Source organism: Pan troglodytes, chromosome 19, assembly GCF_028858775.2.
Source record: "Pan troglodytes isolate AG18354 chromosome 19, NHGRI_mPanTro3-v2.0_pri, whole genome shotgun sequence".
NCBI lineage: Eukaryota > Metazoa > Chordata > Mammalia > Primates > Hominidae > Pan > Pan troglodytes.
In genome coordinates this window covers 56,217,295-56,241,832 of record NC_072417.2, presented here as the reverse complement: position 1 = coordinate 56,241,832, position 24,538 = coordinate 56,217,295, and the positions used below count along the sequence as shown (strand labels likewise).

At 42.8% G+C, this 24,538-nt stretch overlaps 1 long non-coding RNA gene across 1 annotated transcript in view; it reads left to right on the top strand.

The window, feature by feature from the left end:
- Positions 1–3,561: 3,561 nt before the first annotated feature.
- LOC107969244 (uncharacterized) overlaps positions 3,562–24,538 on the top strand; it is a 63,744-nt gene continuing 42,767 nt past the window's right edge. Inside the window, exons 1-2 of the long non-coding RNA XR_001710942.3 lie at positions 3,562–4,724; positions 6,075–6,355. This is a non-coding gene — a long non-coding RNA (uncharacterized LOC107969244). The remainder of the gene's footprint in view (positions 4,725–6,074; positions 6,356–24,538) is intronic.

The window sequence follows — 24,538 nt, the reverse complement described above, 5'->3', positions numbered from 1 at the left end:
GAACCTGGCACAAGTTGCTTTTTTTGTTTCTTTTGTATATCCTCTTATTCTTGTTTCATGATGGCAATCTTATTTCTGCAAGCGCATTCATTACAGGTTTTCTAGTCAGTTTTCTTTTGCTTCCTGTGTTGTCTCTGTTTTCTCTAAGTTTGTGCTTTGTTTTCTAAAAGGAAAAGATTTCTTGTTTTGGCCTTTATCTTTATTACTGGTAGCCTTCCTCAAACCTGGAGTGATCTTGGCTTATCTATTTCAACTTAAGAACAAAGCATTAAAAAATGAACGGAGACCTCTTTGTGGATTTCACTGGTGGACTTTCTCATGGGGCCGTAGGCTGGTGATCCTGCTTCCTGGTTGGGCAAATGGAGATTTTTTTCCTTGAGGCTGTTCAGCTTCTCTAGGGAAAAATCCTCTGTCCTCTTTTCTGATGGTAAAGGCTCAGTTCTTTGGAAACAAGGAGTTGAAGGCCCCCCTGTAAATTCAACTTAATTCCCTTGTTCTCAGGCCTGCTCCTCATCTCTGCCCTGTACTCTGCCTGGATCCTGTATCCTGGTTTCAGGAACCTTAATGGTTCAGTTTCTCTGAGGACAGCCACTGGTATCCCATACGGTTACGTGGGTATACTTGCTGGGTTGCATGGAGTGGGGGTAGGGATGTGTGATCTAATCACTCCATGAACAGACGATCAGTCAAGGATTTCTAGCCTATCGCTCACCCCAGCTTTTCCTTTTAAAACTGTTTGCTTTCCTGGAAATTAGTAAGCCTTCTAAAAATGTGTGTGACACGTATCAGCTAATCCCATCACTCCTGTTTTTCCCTTGCGGTCCTCCACTCTCTGCTCCAGTCTGCACGGTGTGTTCTGAGCTCTCCTGCCTGGGGTTGTCTTGGTATTTTCCTTTGCAACCACTCTGGGATTTCCTCGTGCAGCTCTCCTGTGTTAGAGCCTTTTTCCTGAACTCCCAGTCACCCCCTTTTCTTGATGTATGTGCTCATTTTCATGGAGAAGCTCCTCCAGTACCTTTCTGTTCCATTGGGCGAATCAACCCTTTTTGACTTGGCATCCTCCTCTGAAGACAATAGAATGAAGTTCCCACTGACCTGTTAAGTCAATTGCCCTCCCATTCTTTTCTGTCTTCCAAAACTTACAGGATCTTTTTTTTACACTGAAGTGTTCTTCCCTGCTTATTTTGTTCTTGTAGGCTCTTGCTTTTTTTTTTTTTTAATTTCTTTCCTTCCATTAAATGAGATTTTCAGAGAGGGTAGATAAACATGTGAGTTCAATCTGCCATGTTTAGCAGGCAGCCACTGTAGACCTGTGAACAGAACTGTGAGATGATGAAAGTCAGAAATGTGTTGAGAAGACTGATCTGCAGGTGGCTTGTTAGAGACGTTAGGGAGGGAAGTGACTATTGGCAGGGGGCCAGCCTGAAGGTTGCCGTAGATCCTGATGAGGGATGATAAGTGAGAGGTGTTTGAATTTGGGTGGGTGTATGCCGGATCTGCAAGTAGGGAAACAAAGGGAAGCATCAGATTTGAAATGGCAACCGATGTCCTGCTGGGTAGATCTGGCTCTCTTCTCTCTCCCTGTTTTTTAAAATATGTGCTATATGGGCATATTCTGCCCATCATTTCTTTCTTTCTATATTTTGCCCATCATTTCTTTCTTTCTATATTTTGCCCATCATTTCTTTCTTTCTATATCTTTTATTTCCCTACAGGCCCGGGGCAAGTGTTTGTTTTTATTCAGCTGTGTTCTAAACAAATGTTTCTTAATCTTTAAGATGCATAAGAATCAGATTAGAAAAATGCAGATTCAGATTTATAGATCTGAGTTGGGGCCTGAGATTCTGCATTTCCAGCAAACTCCTGAATGATGCAGAGGCTACCGGCCCACATGGTTCTGGAAGGAGGTTTGAATACTCAGAAAAGCCTAAGCGGGAAATGCATTTCACTTAGAGGCATCTTCCAGCCCTAACTCTTTTTTTTTTTTTTTTGGAGACGAAGTCTCACTCTGTCGCTCCAGGCTGGAGTGCAGCAGTGCGATCTCGGCTCACTGCAACCTCTGCCTCCTGAGTTCAAACGATTCTCTTGCCTCAGCCTCTCAAGTAGCTGGGGCTACAGGCACCCACCACCACGCTCGGCTAATTTTTGTATTTTTAGTAGAGGTGGGGTTCACCATGTTGGCCAGGCTGATCTCGAACTCTTGACCTCAGGTGATCTACCTTCCTCGGCCTCCCAAAGTACTGGGATTACAGGCATAAGCCACCACGCTCAGCCCCAGCCCTAACTCTTGTAACTGTTTTCTTCTCATCCTGTGTTCTCCTGCAGGCTTTGGCTGACTTAGGTTGGTTTCTCTGAGGTGAAGCATTTCCTGAAATACTTCTTGCTAAGGGCTGGTCTAAGAGGAGAGGGGCTCCCTAAGGACCTACCACAGTAACATGTTGTCCTGGGAATGAACGATGGGCTGTTCCCTACACCCTGGGCACCTTAGGACCAGGCACCATTTGTAGAACAGTCTGCAGCATCCATAGCACCTCTCTCATCTGCCACGTTGCTTCCTGCTTTTCCTGTTGGTCTTGCTCTAGACCATTCCCAGTAGGGAATCAACTGGATAAATGGATAGAAGGAACCGGTTGACTCTCTTTGTTATAGTAGTTTAAATCCCAACATTCAAAACTTAGGTGGATTACCTCTGGGTTTCTTTGAACACAGTAAACTAGCAGCATTGAATCAGAGAATAAAGAAAACAAAAGAAAGAGTCTGTTTGCTTTACATAAAGGGACAGCACATGAAGCCAAAGTGACCTAATGTGAATTTTCAGAATTAGCATTTGCTGTTTTCATTTGCCTAATGTAATTCCACTTTTGCTTATTCAGTGGGGATTTCATTTGTCTGATGTGGTTTTATAAGAAGCAGGAGAAGTGGGCAAGGAACAAAAGGAAAAACTAGCTTGTTCTTAGTAACTTAGTTTGATTTGTTTATAGTGAAGGTTATTAGGATTTTTAAATGCAATTATCTTCCCTCAAAAACCTGGGATGAATTGTGAGAATTTGGACATGATTTAGCCTGGATCAGTTCAGAGTAAATTATTTCTGGATGGTGTAGTCAGTGGGGGTGTATCTAGCTTCTGCTTCCTGTAGGGGGGATGCCTGTAACATCCTGGATCTTTGCCTTGATGTTGTCAATGGGGTCACTGCATGCAACTTCAAGGATGAAGTCTTATTAGGACAAGTGAATCGCAGCAATAAGATCCCAGTTTGGTTTTATATCATGCCCAACCTCCTGCCAAAACTGAGACACAACTGAAAAAGAATATTTAATTGCATCAACAAAAACAGCATGTGCATGTTTTGAAGAGTTCACCAATGAGGAATTCAAATGAGTCTCTAGATTATGTGGCTCTCTCTCTAATTACTTATTCCACAGAGGTTAGGGAAAAGAGACCCAGAGTGAGGAAACGGATGTATAATAATTGGCTTACAGGTTTGCTCACTGTTATTTGGTACAATATTAACATCCCTTTATGTTTCTTAAGCATTTGCCTGACTGTGTTTTCTCAGCAGGGTGGTTGGAAAGGCTGATGGGATCTTGAAGTGCCTGGCTGGACTTGGGAGTTGGAAGCAGCTATAAATGGGGACATTTGCTTGGCTCACTGGCTAATGAGTGAAGGATCGCCAAGAGAAATAACATTTCAGCGGAATTTCCTTAATGATTGGCACAGTTCATTAAGAGAAGAAACAAAACTGGAGATACCCTTGGGGAGAGGCTGGGGGATGGGAGGGTCAGATCATGGAGGTGGGAGTCCTGGCTCAAAGGAATGTGGCTTTCACACAATTAGGTGTTTGAAGGAAGACAGAGCTTGGACACAGCTGAATAATTTTGGCTAATTGAGATTTGCATGGGTCAAGGACCAGAGGTCTTGCTGCTGTTAAAGCAGGACGACATCCGTTATGGGATCCCTGGATGAACAGTGGCCCATGTGTGCCTCAGGACAATGGAGAGTGGTGTCTCCCTGACAAAGAACAGCTTTCACGGGAGACGCCCTTCCACCTTTATCCCAGCTGGGGACTCTCCGTGGTGGATCTGATGGCCTCAAACTTACCCAAGTGGACTCACAACTAATAAGTCTCCATTGCTGTCCTTCTCTAGGAGTGAGAACTAATGATGCCTCTATCCCCTGCTGTCGTGTGTTCGTCAAGGGTACTATCTTTGTAAGATGTGCTTCTGAGAGTCAGAGGAGCTCCCATGAGGGCATTCACCATTCCATGTTTTGGTTGTAAAAACGGCTGACCACTGCTTTAAATGTTTTACTACAGACAGTATGGATTTTTGTCTACCAGTACTGGTGTGCAATTCATTCATAGTCATTAGAGACGCATTGCTATAAAGAAATATCTGAGACTGGAGGCCGGACGCGATGGCTCACACCGGTAATCCCAGCACTTTGGGAGTCCGAGGCGGGCAGATCACCCGAGGTTGGGAGTTTGAGACCAGTCTGACCAACACGGTGAAACCCCATCTCTACTAAAATACAAAAAATTAGCCGGGCATGGTGGCGCATGCCTGTAGTCCCAGCTACTCAGGAGGCTGAGGCAGGAGAATCGATTGAACCCAGGAGGCGGAGGTTGCAGTGAGCCGACATCACCCCACTGCACTCCAGCCTGGTGACAGAGCAAGACTCCATCTCAGAAAAAAGAAAAGAAAAGAAAAGAAATATCTGAGACTGGGTAATTTACAAAGAAAAGAGGTTTAATTTGCTCACAGTTCTATAGGCTTTATAGGAAGCATGGTGCTGGCATCTGCTCTGGCTTCTAGGGGGACCTCAGGAAGCTTACAATCCTGGCAGAAGGTGAAGGCGGAACAGGCACCACACATGGCAAAAGCAGGAGGGCGGGAGAGAGAGAGAGAGGTGGGGGAGGAACTACACACCTTTAAACCACCAGATCTCCTGTGAACTGAGTGACAGCTCACTCATCACCAAAGGGATGGCTCAAGCCATTCATGAGGGATCCACCCTCATGATCGAAACACCTCCCACAAGGCCCCACCTCCAACACTGGGAATTACAATTCAACATGAGATTTGGTAAAAACATATGTTCAAACTATACCACTCTCTCTCCCGGGGATGGGAAAAACACTAAGATGATAAGTATCAGTGAGGCCACTGCCAGCCCATGTAGCACCACTGTATGTGTTGGAAACCCCTTCCACCTGGTGGGTGCACACCTACATCATAGCTTGGCAAGCTGAGTGTAGGCTGGATTTCAGATACTACTTGCCCCTGTGGCCAGGCATTCTTGTACAGGGCGCAGTCCACACAGCTGTGCACAATACCCCTGGCTACCAGATCTGAAGTGGCACAAGACTGTAGAGAGGTCCTACACTCATCAACTGTTGTTGATGCCACTGAACTGCACATTGTTCCAACCACAAGTTTCCTTTGGGTCCTATGAGGCCCAGAAATCTCTGACACGGCCGGAGTTCTCTGTAGCATACTGAAGTTCCTCTGAGTTCTGGCTTCTTCAATAGATTCATGTCCAGGCCCCTGGAGGAGCTGCATACCTCGTCCTCTCCAGGGCAGAACCCATGCACTTGTTTCTCATGTCTCGCTGTCCTCAAATACACCCCCCTTTCTGTCTTCCTCTATCTGGACACTGAACCTCTTCCATAAGTTGAGCATTAGAAAAGACAGAAAGAACTGCCACTCTAGATGATCCCCCTTTCTAAAATCCCCACGGCAAGGAAAGAAATGTTGGTTATCAACTAGAAATGAAAGGGGAAAAGACACAGGGAAAGCGAAAGCAAATTAATATTTCAATGCATCACCTGCTACCTTTGCACCCATACTCCAAATTTTCCTCAAGGAGTGGTGGAGGGAGACCTTGTGCTTTCTTGAGACAAATGAGCAGCTTGGGATCTTCTGAGTTGCCCTGGCCTCCTTACACAGAGTGTGAAGAGCTTTATAAATGGTTTGTGGCTCCTCTAAAAGGGTGGGAAAACACAATCCTTGATGACATTTTGTCTGGCCTTCAACAAGCTTACTAACATCGTATGTCATTTTTTCCCCTTCTCCAGATTGGTCAGGACAATTGTGTAAGTGTCTGAAGAACCATCTGGGGCTCCTTCAACAACTCAACAAGAGCTGGGTTCCTATGAGGTCATGGAGACCAGGAGAGCATACAGTTTGTATCTGCCATTGAGGAGCCACTATTCTTGGGCAGACTCCTTCGTGAAGAGCAGGAGGGGCCAGAATTGAATGCTTTCTTAGGACATTTCACCACTGCTATCCATCCATGCAAATGTGGTTATATGGAAGTTATTTTGTGTTAAAGAGAAGATTGGGAGCATTGGAAAAGGTAAGACAAGTAAAATCTTTGCTTTTCCTGTTTCTTTTTGTGCTCTTTAAATCAGTTTTTTTTTTTAATTTTTATTTTTTGATACAGCTCTGTTGCCCAAGCTGGAGTGCAGTGACATGATTGCAGCTCACTGCAGCCTCAACCTCCTGGGCTCAAGTGATCCTCCTGCCTCCGTCTCCTGAGTAGCTGGCACCACAGATGTGCACCACCATGCCCATCTAATTTTTTAAAAATTTTTTCTAGAGGTGAGGTCTCACTAGGTTGCCCAGGTTGACCTTGAACTCCTGGACTTAAGGGATGCACCCTCCTTGATCTGTGAAAGTGCTAGGATTACAGGCATGAGCCACTGCACCTGGCCTCTTTTATTTCCCTCTGTATTATTCTATCAGTCCATAATTTCTCTTTCTCACTTTTAGTCTTGTTCTCACTCCCCGCTTCTTCTCTTTGGCTTTCTTGTTTCTTTCCTCTTTTTTCCTTATTTTGCCTTCCCTTAATATTTATTATTTAAATTTAACAAATTAAGTTGGATAAGCTCCGACCTTAAATTTAGCCAAGTTAAACCTTTTTTCATATCTATCTAAACAGAGAAAAAACAGTCAAACCAAAATTTGAAATTGCTAGGAAACTGGTACATAATCCTCAAATATAGTTTTCTCAGTGGACCTCACAGGTGAAAAGTTTCCTCCTCTTTGCATTGAAACTAGCCAGTCGAGGAAATGACCTTGCGGCCATGCTAACCTCTGAAATGAACACAGGCAGGAGGTGTTTGGCTGGTGGAAGACAAGGCTACTCTGCAGGAAATACCTCATTGCCTTCGTCTTGGATGTGAGATGCAGTAAAATGGATGTATTATGAAAATAATACTAGGCTAAAATGTCACTGTGATTACACATATGTTTGTAGGTAGATTAGAGTCAGTTACGGTCATTAAAACATTAGGCTAGTGTAGAAAATTAGCTCAGCTCTCGCGGAATTTCAGGTCTGGCAGGCTGGCTTTCTGTAGGTCAAAGAAAATGCTCAGATTGGCACGGAGCCTCCTTGGCTCTCACGCAGAAACTCTGTGACTTTGATACTTAGTGAAAAATGCACATCTGGAATGAAATCAGACCTCACCCTTTCCAAGCTTCTGCTCCTTGGTATTTAATTATTATGACTTTGGATGTGACTCAGGCTAAAGGCTTTATTTTTAGCAAAGATCAGACCTGCTCTTAATGTGGAAATCAGGAATGTTGTTTATTTGTTTAATTAGAGCATGTGACTCAATTTATTTTTTAAATGGTGAATGAACAAATCTGACACGAAACCACATTAAAAATATTTTGAGCTATGTATGCGTAAAGAGAAGTTTTACAAACTGCTTTCTGTGAATTGACACATTTGTCCTCTGATATTCTGATGAATAGTAGTGTTATTCATGACTTGGGTCTAACTGGAAATTGTAGATTATGCAAACTAGAAGGGACCTCAAGCATCATCTTGTTCAACTTTTATTTTGACAGAAGAGGAGACTGAGGTTTATAGGGCTGAAGTCATGTGCCAAAAGCACTCACTAGGGATGGTCAAAACTGGACCTAGAAACTCTGCCACTATCTCCTTACCTTCCCATTACTGGCCTTTCCCAATTGTGTGACACACGCCATTGCTGGTTCCTGGAATCATTTTAGATGGTGCAAGATACTGGATTAAGCAAGGCATGGTGGCTCACGCCTGTAATCCCAGCCCTTTGGGAGGCCAAGGCGGGCGAGTCACCTGAGATAAGGAGTTCGAGACCAGCCTGGCCAACATGGTGAAACCCGTCTCTATTAAAGATATAAAAAAAGTAGCTGGGCGTGGTGATGTGTGCCTATAATCCCAGCTACTCAGGAGGCTGAGGGAGGAGAATCACTTGAACCCAGGAGACAGAGGTTGCAGTGAGCCAAGATCGCGCCACTGTACTTCAGCATGGGCAACAAAAGCAAAACTCCATCTCAAAAAAAAAAAAGAAAAAAATATATATATATACTGGATTAAATGACTGAACCACATAGAGAGACATCTATTTCCAATTCTCTTTTTCTCTTCCTGATTACATTAAGGAGAATAAGTGTTTGTTTAAAGTTAGTTTTTAATCCTAATGTTCTCCTATTTTCCTTTAAACAACAGACAACAAATCTTAGGCTCAGAATCTTCATCAGGAAACAGTCCACAAATAGAATTTAACAGCGTTTGCTTGTTTTCAGTTTCTATTTGTGGGAAATCTATTCGTTATTTACACTTAGATAACAAAATATCCCAAATCTTAGTGACCTGAAACAACCAAATGCACTTGTTATCTCACACAGTTTCTGTGGGTGAGGAGTTCAGGAATGTCCTGGCTGAATATTTCTGGCCCAGGGTCTCTAGTGAGGTTGCAGTCACAATATCAGAGGGGGCTGCTTCATCTGAAGGCTTGCCTGGGGCCAGAGGATTTGCTTCCAAAATGGCGCACACACATGGCTCTTGGCTTTGCTCCTCACCATATGGGCCTGGCCATGGGCTGCTTAAATCTGCTCACCATGCATCAGCTGGCTGCTCTCGAGTAAGTGATCTAAAAGAGGGCACAGGAGAAGTCACAATGGGGCAATTTTGGAGGCTAGCTACCACAGAACATAATACTGTTTTTCTCTTGACAGCCAAGTCATAAAATTACCTTTAGATAAATGTATTTAAGTATTAAAAGACAATCTGATTTAAACAAAATTATTAAGTAAATTTTAATATAGGAGGTCCCAGGTATCATAAAAGTTGTGTAGGTAACATGCATGTGACTCTTAATGAGGAAACACTGTGTCACACTGTGATCCTTTGAACCCAGAAGTACAGAGGAAGTCTGCCAGTGTTGGTCCCAAGCTCTCTGGTCTGGAGAGAGGATGTCCAGTTGCAGATTGCATGTGGAGAAGTCCCAAGCTCACATCAATAATCCCTTTCCCTCTGCTCTGAAGGAATCCTCTTGTCTCAGGTGTGCTTTGTGCTACTATCTTGTGTACTGTTGGTGGGACTTGGAGTTATAATCTTGAGACCACCTGTTATTCTTTGCTTCATCTAGCATTATTTTCTGTTTTCCCTTTCTTTGTCTGTTTTTCAAAAAATGTCTACAGCTTTATCTTCCAACCATTCTATTAATTTATAATTTTTGCCCAGGCATGGTGGCTCATGCCTGTAATCCCAGCACGTTGGGAGGCCGAGAAGGGCAGATCACCTGAGGCCAGGAGTTCTAGACCAGCCTGGCCAACATGGCAAAACCCCATCTCTACTAAAAAAAAAAAATTAGCTGGGTGTGGTAGTGGGCCCCTGTAATCCCAGGTGCTCAGAGGCTGAGGCAGGAGAATCACTTGAACCCGGGAGGAGGAGGCTGCAGTGAGCCAAGATCGTGCCATTGTACTCCAGCCTGGGCAACAAGACTGAGACTCCATCTCCAAAAAAAGAAAAACAAAGTTTATAATTTCTAATATCATATTTTTAATTCCCAAGAACTCTTTTTTATTCTTTGAATACTCCTTTCTTTAAATATAGGATTCTGTTTCCCTGTTCTTACATAGCTCATAGAAGCAATCTTTTTAACATCCTTCTCTGAGGACGTTAATACTTTCTTTATGAAGGTGTCTTCTTCCTGCACGTTGTTTGTAGTTGTTTTTATAGTTTCAGTCTTAAACATTTGCCTTTCATCTGCTCTATGTTAAGAATGAAGGACTAAAGAAGCCAATTTAAAACTCTAAGCAGGTGAGTGTCATTTGGGAAAAAGATACCTGAGATAAATGAGAAGGCATTTAAAATACAGTGTGGTCATTGCTGTGACAGGACAGCACAAGGTGTCATGGAAAGATGAATGAGTTTCGGACTTAGGTGGAGACATAAGGAAGGCTTAGTTTCATGACTTTGTGTAGGAATCAGCCAGTAAAAGCAGGTGGGTTAGGGAAAGAGCATTGCAGGTACAGGAAACAGCATTTATTTATTCATTCATTAATCTTTGATATCAGGCATTGTACTAGGGGTGTGATAATGAATAAGACAGAAACGGCTTCTACTTTTTTACCTTCAAGGGGAGAAAAACAGATGAGTAACTGTGTTAGTTTGTTCTTGCACTGCTATAAGTGAATACCTGTTACTGGGTAATTTATAAAGAAAAAAAGGTTTAATTGGCTCACGGTTCCACAGGCTGTACAGGAAGCATAGCTGGGGAGGCCTCAGGAAACTTACAATCATGATGGGGGCAAAGAGGAAGCAGGCACATCTTACATGGTTAGAGCAGGAGGAAGAGAGAGAAGGGGGAGATGCTACATACTTTTAAACAACCAGATCTCATGAGAACTCACTATCACGAGAACAGCAAGGCGGATGATGTAAAACCATAAGAAATCACCCCCATGATTCAATCACCTTCCACCAGGCCCCTCTTCCAACAATGGGATTACAACTCAACACGAGATTTGAGGTGGGGACACAAATCCAAACCATATCAGTAACAAACCAATTAAGACACAACGTGAGACAATTATAAGGAAAGACCTGTGTTATATGCTTGGAATTAGAAGTTTGACTGGAATTTTCCTCCAGAGATGGTGCCAGAGAGGTAAATGGCACCTCAGGTATCTTGTGGCCAAAACAGAATTTTATGGACTAGCCCAGGAAAGCTCCCTATCATTTATCATTGTAATTTTCAAAGAAATGCATTAATTTTCAAACACCCACTATGAACTACATGCCCTGTAGACATTTAGCACTTTAAGAAACTGGCTTAAAACTGACTTTTGGAACAAAGCACTCTTAAAGTTTTGGCACTGCCTATACTTTTGTGAATGGCAAAACACAGAGTTAAATTAGTAACAGATTTTCTCTTGTTGGAGATGGCCTCTCCCTTGAAAGCCTTTGATCTTTCCAGCATTGATGCTGAGTTCAATATGTTTTTAGCACTATGGCTTTGAGTGTATGTACATTTGTGTGTACATTGTGTGTGTCTTTTTTCCGTGTAAAATGAGTGGAATGGTTCTTTCCCGCTCATCTGGAATAGCAATGTACCTGCCCCATCTGGAATATGATCAGAAACACTTCAGTTATACACACTCCTATAGAACCCAAAAGGGCAATGAATTATTGTGGGGGAAAATTAACGAAGTAAGAGTTGAGAAATGGTTTTTCATTCTAGCTTTGTCAGCAATTAGGTGAGTGCCCTTTTCACTTTCTCTGCTGGTGGTTTTTCTCATTTGTGAAGGGGGTCAATCATACATGACCTGCTCACTTCCCACATGCACAGAGAGGATCAAAGGACGCAATAAGTGAAGAGTCAAAAGGTTGACTTAAATGTGAGGCATTTTCCTGGTGATGCCTACATCATGGAAATGGAGATTCTGGCAGTGGAGTGCAGTCTTTACTCCACCCTGGACTATGGGTTAGGACAGCAGAAGTAGGCTGCTGCAAAGCAGGCTCAGCATGGACTCCAGGGTGATTGGGGGAAGCTCCTGAGCTCCATTCTTGCTGTCCTGGCCCTGGCCTATCGGGGGCACAGGCCTATGGCCTGCCTCAGAGAAGCCCTGGGCTGCCTGCTTGACAGGCTGTCCTCCTTCCTCAGGTGGAGTGGATTGCTAATAGCATGTTGTAGAGAAGGTACAGTTCTCAAAGTATGTGCTCAGATCAGACAAGTCAGTGTCACCTGTGTCTTAGTCTGTTTGGGCTGCTATAACACATTACCTTAGATTGGGTACTTTACAAACAAGAGATTTGTTGCTTACAGTCCTGGAGGCTGGGAAGTTCAAGATAAGACACCAGCAGATTCAGTGCCTGGTGAGGGTCTGTTCCTCACAGATGGCACCTCCTGTGTCCTCACATAAAGGATGGGCAAAGGGGCTTCATCAGGTCAAACCCTTTCTATAGGGGCACTAATCTCATTCACGAAGGCAGAATTTTGACCTAATCACACCCAAAGGCCCTACCTCTTAATACTGCCACCGTGGGGGTTAGAGTTCAACTTATGAATTTCTGGGTACACATACGTTCAGATTATAGCACCTGGAAACTTGTTAAAAACGCAGTCTGAAACTCCACCCCAGAATTCCTGAATCAGGAACTCTAAGGGGTGGGGCTTAGTGATGTGTGATCATGCAGTTCAGGGAATTCTGATGTTTACTAAGGGTTGAGCACCACTGCCTCAGAGAAGAACTTCACAAACCTGAATGTGCACTCGGTGCTTTTATTAAAACTCAGATTCTGATTCTGAGCGTCTGGGGTGAGGCTTAGAAAAGATTCTGTTTCTCTCGCTGACTCCCAGGTGGTGCCAACGCCTCTAGGCCACAAACCACATGTGAATAGCAAGGCCATGGTTGAAATAGCTTGAAACCAGGAGACCTGGGTTCCAGGGCTAGATCTGCCACTAACTCCATGGTGGTCTGCAGGCAGCTCCCTTCCCCTTCCAGCCTCCAGTCTCTCCCTAGCTCTGTACATGGGAGTCAGAGCTTCCCTCCCATTCCTCCCAGCTCTGATATTATAGAGTCTAATGTTATGAATTATTTCAGGATATGTGATACCTAGGATTCCCAGAAATCCTTGGGAACCTCCCACAGCAACAGAACATGGGATAGGATGCTAAAAGGAAACAGGTGGTACCCCAAAGAAGTAGCTCCCCAGGCTTGTCAGAGAGCTAGTAGGGGCCCGTCTCACCAAGGGCATGGCTAAGAGGCCAGGATGGGGATAGGCTGGGGAACCCACATCACAACATCTGTACCGATTTCCTCCATTGTTCTTAGGGCCAGGTTTTGAGATGCTTTGCTGAAATGCCTTTCTGCACCCTAAGACCACAAGTTCCCAGGTGGCAGAATGGTGCCTCTCAGAGGTGCCTTAGGATTGTGGGCAGTGTCTTTGGGTGAAGAATCTGAACATGATCTCAGAAAAGGTCCACATTCAAGATGAAGGGACTCTTTCCCATCCCTCAGTGTTCACTTATGTGTGCCTGTCCTGTTTTACAGGACACTCACAGCTCCTGGCACCTGGCAGCTTTTGGGGTTTCCTCTCCCCGCCTTGCACAGGTTGACTTTATTTCCAGATCTTTTCAAAACTCCTGTGGTAACACATCAAATTCCCAGGTGTGCGTACTAGTTGGACTGTTGTAATAAACCTTCCAAACCCACAAAGCTAAACCCTGCATTTGCAGTTCTCATTCTTCTTTCCCGAGGAGTTATGGCTACTGTGAGGTCTTTCTCACTTCCTGGGAAGCAGTTTCCAAGCAGCGCAGATGTGGAGGCTGCAGTCTGGCCTGCAGCTGCCCTCACAATAACACAACTCATTAGTGTGGAACGTTAGTGGGGACTCCACCCTCCCTTAGTGTCAATATTTGTTTAGAGGAGAAGGCAGGGAGGGAGAGGCGAATGGTGAGCTGGAGAAAGTTTGTCTGAAAAGACATGATAATGGTTACATTCCGGTCTAAGAACTGCTTACATAGTTCATTGCTCAGTCATGGGGTGAGACCAAACTTGGCCTGCAAGGCCCAAAGTGGTTGTCGTGGACATATTGCAGAAGCGGAATTAAGGTTTTGTCTTGCTTTTTTGTGTTTGTTTTCATTATTACTTTTATCATAGAGTCTATTTCTTGAAAAGAATTGACAACTCCCCCATCTACAGATAACTACTATTTACACTTTAGTAGTCTTCCACGCATTTTTCCTTTCCATAAACCCAAGAAGAATGTGTATATTTATATGTGATAAATATTTATATTTTACTATAAACGGGATTGCAAGACACTTTTCTTTAACTTCGTTTACAAAAGTATCACTCTATTTTACGTGCATCTAAGTATGTCGATATAAACTTGAGCAGCACAATTTTTTTTATTTATTATACTTTAAGTTCTGGGATACATGTGCAGAAAGTGCAGGTTTGTTACATAGGTATACATGTGCCATGGTGGTTTGCTGCACCTATCAACCCATCATCTACATTAGGTGTTTCTCCTAATGCTATCCCTCCCCTAGCCCCCTGTCCCCCAACAGGCCCTGGAGTGTGATGTCCCCCTGCCTGTGTCCATGTGTTCTCATTGTTCAACTCCCACTTATGAGTGAGAACTTGTGGTGTTTGGTTTTCTGTTCCTGTGTTAGTTTGCTGAGGATGGTGGTTTCCAGCTTCATCCATGTCCCTGCAAAGGACATGAACTCATCCTTTTTTATGGCTGCATAGTATTCCATGGTGTATATATGCCACATTTTCTTTATTCAGTCTATCATTGATGGGCATTTGGGTTGGTTCCAAGTCTTCGCTATTGTAAATAGTGCTGTAATAAACATACGTGAGCATGTGTCTTTATAGTAGAATGATTTATAATCCTTTGGGTATATATCCAATAATGGGATTGCTGGGTCAAATGGTATTTCTGGTTCTAGATCCTTGAGGAATCGCCACACTGTCTTCCACAATGGTTGAACTAATTTACACTCCCACGAACAGTGTAGAAGCGTTCCTATTTCTCCACAGCCTTGCCAGCATCTGTTGTTTCCTGACTTTTTAATGATCACCATTGTAACTGGAGTGAGATGGTATCTCACTGTGGTTTTGATTTGCATTTCTCTAATGACCAGTGAAGATGAGCTTTTTTTCATATGTTTCTTGGCCACATAAATGTCTTCTTTTGAGAAGTGTCTGTTCATATCCTTCAGCCACTTATATATATTGATATATAAGAATGTTATTAAATATGTTGAAAATATTCTTCCCTGTTCAGTGCCTGCGCTTTAATATAATTAATGGTGTCCTGCAGTGAAGAGCTTCTTTAGAATTTTATGCAGGCAAATGTGTCAGTCTGCTATGAGGCCTCCGTCTTCAACAGCCTTGCTTGTTTTAGGCATGAATGCTGTGGCAGGCTCTCATTTTTTGTGGCCTCACATGGCACTGCTGAAAATCATAGTTTAGAGTAAGGTCTGACTGGGCACTGTTTTGCTCTGAATGAAAGGAACACATGTTCCTCTAAGAACTGCATTGGATTCTTAGCACATGTGTAGGCATTTTTGTTTGTTTATTTTTAGTCAGAATGCTGGTGTCAGGTATTTCTAAGGTCAAAGTTTTCCAAGTTGCTTTCCCTGAAGCTTCCTTGGCTTCAGAAGTGATGAGACACTTTAGTGAGCACTCAGATTCCTCAACTTTAATGACAGTGATCTCACAGGACACAAACAAGAACAGCTCTTACCTTATTCAGAAGGTCTATCTTGATACCATTTGCTTTCTGAGATCCAGCTCAAGTCTTTAATGACATTGGGAAAACAGTCAATAATTTAATAACCTGATGGAGGGCTAAGTCACTTGACTGACTGAAAATTGCTTCTTTTATGATAGTCACATTATCTTGGTATTTCATGGTTGCCCCTAGTCTTGCCTTATCCCGGTATTTGAGGCTCAAAGCCTTGGAGTTGTTCCTCTTCCTCTCCCTCTGACCTCTGATACATGACCGCATCCCCTGATGCATCACCAAGTCTCATGGATTCTTTATTCAAACTCTTTCTTTGTTTTCTTGTACCTCTTGCCTCCTATTTCCTGGTAATTGTCCATGAGGTTCTCATTACATCATGCCTGGGCTGTTTTAATAATTATCTCATTTGCCTCCTTTGTTCCATTCTCTTCTGAAATTCCACCCAATACAGGATCCTCCTCCTTGGCTTCTTGCCTTTGATGAAACACCTTCAGTGACTTTTCATTTCATAGATGCTATTGCTCAGTCCCCAGGGTCCCCATAGTCTGGATCTAATCTAACTCCCCACAACCAGGATCCTTGACACAAACCATCCTTCCAGCCAGAGGGGGCAGGTTGTGGTCCATATACCCTCCTGCCACTATCCTCTATGTTTTGCTTATGCTATTTCTCCTGGCAAAACAGATATTTCTAAGGTCCAAGTCCCCAGTCTTGTTTCCCTGGACTTTCCTTAGCTTTAGAAGAGATGAGACACTTTAGTGGGTGTCCAGCCTAGGGTGTTTCTCTCCTGGAGATCTTTAGAGAAATTGTTTCCTGTTGCTTGACAATTGCTTAAAATGTCCAGCCTTGTTCTCTTATTTCCCCCCTTTTTTTTTTCTTTTCTTTGTCCTTTCTCTCCAGTGACATTGCTGGTCTCAGAGGGCAGGAAAGCAGCCTCTTACTTTTTCGAATCACAGTTACCTTTATTAGAAAGTGTTGCATATTCCTGGATCTGGTTTGGTGTCTGAAAAAAATAAGAAAAAATAAAAAATAAAAGATAGGTGTTGCATAGTACAAGTGTTCATGACAATTCCCCTTATTCATGTGTAAAAAACCTTGCCAGTGGATTCCTAAAAAAGTAAAACAAAAAATCACCATATGACCCAGCAGTCCCAGTCTTAGGTATATAGAAAAAAAAAAATTGAAAATAAGTGTTCAAAAAAATACTTTTATTCAAATGCTCAGAGCACCACTATTCATAATAGCCAAAGGTGGAAACAACCCAAATGTCCATCAACAGATGAATGGATAAACAAAATTGAATCTATCTATACAGTGGATAAACAAAATTGGATCTATCCATGAATATTATTCAGCCGTGAGAAGGAGTGAAGCAAGATGGATTAAAGACTTAAATGTAAAACCCAAAACCATAAAAACTCTAGAAGAAAACCTAAGCAATACCATTCAGGATATAGGCAAGGGCAAAGACTTCATGCCTAAAACACCTAAAGCGATTAAAACAAAAGCCAAATCGACACATGGGATCTAGCTTCTGCACAGCAAAAGAAACTATCATCAGAGTGAACAGGAAACCTACAGAATGGGAGAAAATTTTTGCAATCTATCCATCTGACAAAGGGCTAATATCCAGAGTCTAGAAGGATCTTAAACAAATTTCCAAGAAAAAAACAACCTCAACAAAAAGTGGTCAAAGGTTATGAATAGACACTTCTCAAAAGAAGACATTTATGTGGCCAACAAACATGAAAAAGAGCTCATCACTGGTCATCAGAGAAATGCAAGTCAAAACCACAATGAGATACCGTCTCACTCCAGTTACAATGGCCATCAGTAAAAAGTCAGGAAACAACAGATGCTGGAGAGGATGTGGAGAAATAGGAACGCTTCTACACTGTTCGTGGGAGTGTAAATTAGTTCGACCATTGTGGAAGACAGTGTGGTGATTCTCAAGGATCTAGAACCAGAAATACCATTTGACCCAGCAATCCCATTACTGGGTATCTACCCAAAGGATTATAAATCATTCTACTATAAAGACACATGCACATGTATGTTTATTACAGCACTGTTTACAATAGCGAAGACTTGGAATCAACCCAAATGCCCATCAATGATAGACTGAATAATGAAAATGTATCATATATACACCATGGAATACTATGCAGCCATAAAAGAGGATGAGCTCATGTCCTTTGCAGGGACATGGATGAAGCTGGAAACCATCATTCTCAGCAAACTAACACAGAAATAGAAAACCAAACACCGCACATTCTCACTCATAAGTGGGAGTTGAACAATGAGAACACATGGACACAGGGAAGGGAACATCACACACCAGGGCCTGTTGAGCAGTGGGGGGCGAGGGGACAGAGAGCATTAGTACAGATACCTAACGCATGCGGGGCTTAAAACCTAGATGATGGGTTGATAGGTGCAGCAAAACCCCATGGCACATGTACACCTGTGTAACAAACCTGCACGTTCTGCACCTGTATCCCAGAACTTAAAGTAAAATAAAAATAAGTAAATAAATAAATAAGAAGGAGTGAAGCACTTTTTCATGCTACAGTGGGGACGAACCTTGAAAACATTATGCTAATGAGGGAAACCAGATACAAAGGCCCCATGTTATATGATTCCATTTATATGCAATGTCCACCATGGGTATCTGCAGAGAGACAGAAGGTAGGTCCAGGGTTGCCAGGGGCTGCGGGATGGGAGTGTGGAGGAGGAGGAGTGACTGCTTAATGAGTATGGGATTTCCTTTTGGGTGATAAAAATGTTTTGGGACTAGACGGAAGTGATGTTTGCCCAACATTGTGAATGTCCTAAAGGCCACTGAATCATATGCTTTAAAATTGTTAATTTGATGTTAGCTGAATTTCACCTTAATTAGAAACAAAAAGATGGAGGTCCCTCCTCACCTATTGCCACATGAAGTTAGAGAAAAAGATGACAATGGGCCTAGCACTAGAGATATTTGGGAGCAGCCCTGGTCTCAGTGTCTGTTTGATTCTTCTCAACGTCCTACGTGAATATAAAGTGTTGAGGATACAGGCCACATTATAATTCTTTTGCTGTTTGTTGAATGTTAGCATTCACTGCACCCTCATGCTTCATTTCTCCCCCAGATATAATTTATTATAAATTTGGAAATTCCTCGATGTTGAATGATGAAACAACAATCTCTCAGTTGCTGCTCTTCTCTGGGAGAAAGAGTAGGTCAAGTAGGACTTTATTCCATGTCAGGTATGGGCTTGGGTTTCCTGCCAGCTGCCCAGCGGCCACACTCTGGCCCTTGCTGGTCAGAGTAACCACTGCAGGAAACCCGGCAATGGCCCTTTCTGCGGGGCGGTTCATTGTTGTGCTCTTCCCTCCATCCTCACACCCCAGCCCTCTTTCACCACCTTCTCCTCAGTACAAGGAATATTTTAAAAGACGTTAAGCTTGAAATGATTAATCAAACTGCAAGAAGGAGCTCCTGAGAGTCTGGGAAAACACAGAAGAATGACGCTTTCTGCTCCATTGAAATGCAAATATGCTAGCCACAGAACCCTTTGTTGGAAAACTTGGAATGATGTATTTCTGGGAAGCCTTACTCCCTCCACCTTTCTGCTGCCTTCCCTGGCTGACCACTCGCTTTGGGTTGAGTGCCGTTTTGATGAGTCCATTTCAAAAAGTCAAAGCTAAAGATGTTGTCAGTTGAGTGTAAGATAAGTGTTGCATAGTACAAGTGTTCATGACAATTCCCCTTGCCAGTGGGTTCCTAAAAGAGTAAAACAAAAAATTATAGAACCTATAATCTCCTTATATGGAAGCAGAAAGAAAAGAAAGTGTATGTTGCTCAACCCTTTACAATTTTCATTTCTAAGGTTTTTTCCTGAGATTAGCCAAGAAACATATAGAGCACCCAGTGTGTGTCAGCCTCTGTGATAAATGATAGGTGCTTCATGATGCATGGTTAAGGGGTAATTTCTGCTTTTAAGGAACTTGGCTTTTTCCTTTATTCCAAAAAGAAGCAATCGTTTTTATCTACGATGATTGTGCAAGTCAAAGGTTAAAGCGATTTCATTTTCCTCTTTGATATTAAAGATCCTCAGCCTCCCTGGTTCTCTGTTTTCAGCACACATGTTTATTTTCCTCTTATGGGAAACAGTTCTCATCCCTTGCAGAAGCCGAAGTAGTTATGGAGAAGAGATGAGGTAAATAGAAATAACTGGGGTGTAGCACCAAGTGGATTGATCTTTCCAGTTCCAGAGTCCTTGAAGGACTGCACGAGTGGGCCGGAGGTGGTGCTCCAGGTGGGTTGCGTAGTCTCATCTCACAATAAATTGAGGATGTCTCGGGCTCTGCCAGGGCTTGCCATGTGTGCACCTGCATAGGTCTGTCCACAAGGGCTCCATTTGATGTCTGTGGCAGAACAAAGTCCCAGTTTTTGAGAAGGAGCCTTCATGAAGTTGGGACCGAGGACTGCAGTGCATATGGCTGGCTTTCCAAACCCTCCGAGACCACAGTCTGCTTGTTTGCACAACATATTGCTACCGTGCTCATCTAAGGACCTGAGAACAACCAGAGCTCAGGAAAAGCAGCTCTATCTTCCTAGAAATGCCTCTCTAAAGACCTCAGAGAGACGTAGTAGAGTAAGAGGATCACCAAGTTGACAAGTCAGTAGGTTTGTCTCTTAGACCATGCCAGATAAATGACTGCAGTATGCCTTGCACTGCATAAATAGTTTTCCAGCTGGGTTTTGTGGGTCCTGAGGGGGGAACCTTGATTTTGAAGAGGAGCCAGAGGTGGTTGAGCTCTTTACCTTGGCCTCCAATAGTAGCTCCTTTAAAGATAAATCTGCCCCTGCCTTCTGCATGGGAATATTGTTACTGCTGCGTATCAGTTTAGCTGGGACACTTACAGTTTACCTCTGTTGTCCTGGAGGAACAATTATTGACACCCCTTCTTACTCTCCAAAGTTTTCTGGTTTGGACAATAAATTACACAATCACTTTAGTTAGTGATGACCTAGAACAGAAGCCTGTAGGCTGAATCTGACTTGCATGAAATTCCTTGGTCAGCTTAGTGTTTTAAACAAAAGTGAATGTGAATGCAAATAGGCAGGACTTGTGCCCTGTCTTTCTCCACAGTTCTCACCATTCCACAATGTCTTGTTTCTACTGCATGCATGTTGGATGACAGCCTTTGTTGTCTTTTGAATTTGAAACCCTTGGCCCACACAAAAAAAGTTGTTGTGTGGATCTTTTTTTGACCTTGCCTAATTGGCATATTTAATAGCAGGGCTGGCTGGTTGGAAACATGGAAAGTCTATGGGTGGCACCCCAAACTGTAGGAAAAACAGGTGTAGGGTATCACCAAGTGACCATTTTGGATGAGTTCAAAGGTCTGTGCCTGATGACATTATTTCTAAACAATCTTTCTGTATCTATTTTGAGGCCCCCAGATTTCTGTTATTCTTGTGCAGTGATGAGTTAAGCATATTTTAAAATTTCTGATGTGTCAGGAATACTTTCAGTGGCAAGTAGTAGAACAACTGCAAGAACAGTGGCTTCATCAGCGGAGATGTTTAATCATCTCATTGAAGAGCTAGCTGGTGGTGGAACCAAGGTTGACATAGCATAGCAATGATGGTAGTGAGCTGGGTCAGCTTCTCTGGGTGCTGTCTTCTCTTCCTCATGGTCACAAGATGGCTGCAGCTACACTAGTCATTGGTCCAGAGGGTAGCAACCCAAGCAGAAAAGAAGGGGCAGAGGCTAAGTCTTTGTCTCCTTAATCTAGATAGAAAGTTCTTTCAGAAGCACATACACCAGACTTCCCCTCCAGGTCTTATTTTTCAGAAATGTGTTTCATGAGATGAGCACCTGCTACAGGAGAAGCTGTGGAGGTGAGCAGGAGAGGCAGATCCCTCTCCAACAGGGAGAGGGATTGCCATGATTGGTTCATCCCAGGCCTGGCAGAGGAGGCCTCTTCCTTGAGAACAGAACCCTTTCCCCACATCCTGAACAAAAACAGGTGTTTGACAACAGAGAAGGAGGGTAGAGGTGGCAGTTTGGTGGGTAGAGACTGGCCAAGAACAATGTCTGCCACACTTTTTACAGGGAGAGATCTTTTTGAAAAATGCTACCTTACTTTCTCCAGGGTCCTGTCACTAAAATCCATTTTTGCCTAATACTTTATGTTAGCATTGCAAAGAAATCATCATTTTGATAATTGTTATTACATATTTCTTAAATTATAGATATATTTTTCATAACACCTTTATAAAATATAGGTGATAAATGAGATTTTGTTCATTTCAATGTGGTCACCCAGACCTTATAGAGTAGGTGAGACGTAACCCAGCTGAGTAAAGATAGAGTGTGCTGGTGCAATTTGATGGGGATAGATGTGGGAACTTACATTGCAGCTAGGGTCCTGCTTGCTAAGCAGCATGTGGGAGACCTGGATTGAGAATCATTGTGGGTGTCTAATAAGTCTCTTTTAGTTGCAAGGACTACAAAGCACAAATCAAATCAGACTGAGGGGAAAAAAAAACCAGGATTTTGTTGTGTGTGTGTTGCATAAGAGCTTTTGTCTGTCTAGATCTACAGTTTGAAGAATGTGATCAAAATCTGCCCTTCTTCCCTACTTCCTCTGTGAAGCCTCCATTCTGCGCACCTTGTGGGGTCCCTCTGCAGCTTCAGCCTTGCATTTTCAGCATTGTCTGGTCCAGGAGAGAGAAAACCTGCTTCCCCCATGTTTCAGAGTCCCAGAATGGAGGCTTATTTGCCCTAATTGGACTGGCTTGAGCCAATCAAAATGGCCAAATGGTATGAAATGACTGACCAGCTTAGTCTAGATCTGTAGTTGGCGAACTATGCCATTTTTGCAAATAAAGTTTTATTGGAACACAGCCATGCTCATTTGTTGACATATAGTCTATAGCTGGTTTGTGCTACAATGGCAGACTTAAATAGTTACATCAGAGACTGTGTGGCTCACAAAGCCTAAAATATTTACTTCCTGGCTCTTTATACAAAAGAGTTTGCCAACTGGCCCTGGTCTAAGTCGTGTACTCTACCCTTGGAGAATGGGAAAGGATGAGATGAAGTCAACTTCTCCCAGAACACATGGACGAGAGTGGTAACTGTTTCCCCATAAAATTCCCCCAAAGAACACTGGCCTGCCACAAGAAGGGGATGAGAACGAGCATGTGCTTGACAAGTGTTGTTATGGTATGTATTAGGGGTGGTGACTTAGGGGTAGGGATCCCATGTATTGTGGTTGGCTAGGAGTTTGTTGGGTTCTCTTCTTTCTAGGGGACCTGGCATGTTTTTAAACCATTGGGAAGATTTGCTTTCTGGATGTGAGAAAGATTTTACTGTGCTGTTGAATTGCTATTTGGGCGTTGTTTTGAATTTGGGCACTGATTTGGGGGAAGTATTAATATATTGGTGACCTAAAGCAGGTCTAAAAATGAATGACCACAGAGGTATGAAAGACAGGTGGAGAAGGAAACATGGCTGCATGATACGCAGATAATTGACTGATCACTGTGTCACTCAATGATTGATGAGTTGATCAGTGCTTACCTAGAGGACATTCCTTAGTGGCTTGACACAGGGACTATATATATAAGGCTTGGTCCTCTTCCATATTTTAAACACTTTGCGTGAAAAGAGAAAAGACATGCTTATTAAACCTGTTGGATATGACAAATATACTGGGATGTAACATAAAATTTTATAAATTTCTTGACCAATGGAAATAATAGGTTGAAAAAAGTAGGATAAAATTTATCAAGAATAAGTATTAAGTCCCATGTTTAGGTAAAACCAACCAACAAACACGTAAACTACTTGTGCAATATGTGCAGGATAGGAGAGCTGGTGTAATGCAGTCCATATGAAAAGCACCTGTACTGTTTGGTTGATCACAAATCCAACATGAGTCAGCAGTATAAAAATTAAAAAAAAATAATGGTGGGGAGAGAGTGGTCTTTCAAAATGAGGTGCTGGGTCATTGGGTAACCATATGGAAAAAGAAGACAATCTTGACCTCTAACTCACACATACACAAAATCAGTTCCAGATTTAAATGTAAAATGTAAAAGCTAAAACAATAAAGCTTTTAGGTAACAACTCAAGAGAACACCTTTATGACCTCAGAGAAGGAAAAGGATTTTTTTTTTTAACCAGGGTACAAAAGATGTTAATCCTAAAGGAGAAAAGATAAATGGAATTATTTAAAAAGTAAGAACTTTTTAAAAAGAGACTATACAAATGGTGAAAAAGCAGCCAATAGAAGAAGAAGTTCTCTCAACCGCTCTCTCTTTTTCTCCCTTTCTCTCTCTGTCCACTCCACAAAAATCTATTCACCAGAAAAATAAAAAGAAGTTCTACAAATCATTAAGAAAAGGGCAGAGAACCCAATGGAAAAATGGGCCAAAGACTTGATCAGACACTGTGTAAAAGGGAATATCCAAGTGGCCACTCATTATGAGAAAAAGGGCTCAACTTCATTAGTGAAAAGGAAAATGCAAATCGACCACTATTACACCACCTCCACCAATACTGCTAAAATTAAAGGATTGACAATACTAAGTGTTGGTGAGAGTGTGAAGAAGCAACACTGATAGTTGGAGTGCAATGCTTTGTACAATGTTTCATAGTATTAACTAAAGATAATCACATGCATACTGAAGGGTGGCAGAATATGCCACCTCCAAAGATGCCACTTTGACGCAAGGGTTACTCTGCTCTACGGGCACTTGAAGACCAGCAGATGCAGGAGGGGCGCTCTGACCTCCCTTTTTCTTCCTGAAAACAGGAGATCGAACTCCCAAGTGAAAGACGCCCTCTCAGGCAGGGCGTGGTAGCTCTCGCCTGTAATCCCAGCACTCTGGGAGGCCGAGGCCGGTGAATCACTTGAGGTCAGGAGTTTGAGACCAGCCTGGCCAACATGGCAAAACCCCATCTCTACTAAAAATACAAAAATTAGCTGGGCATG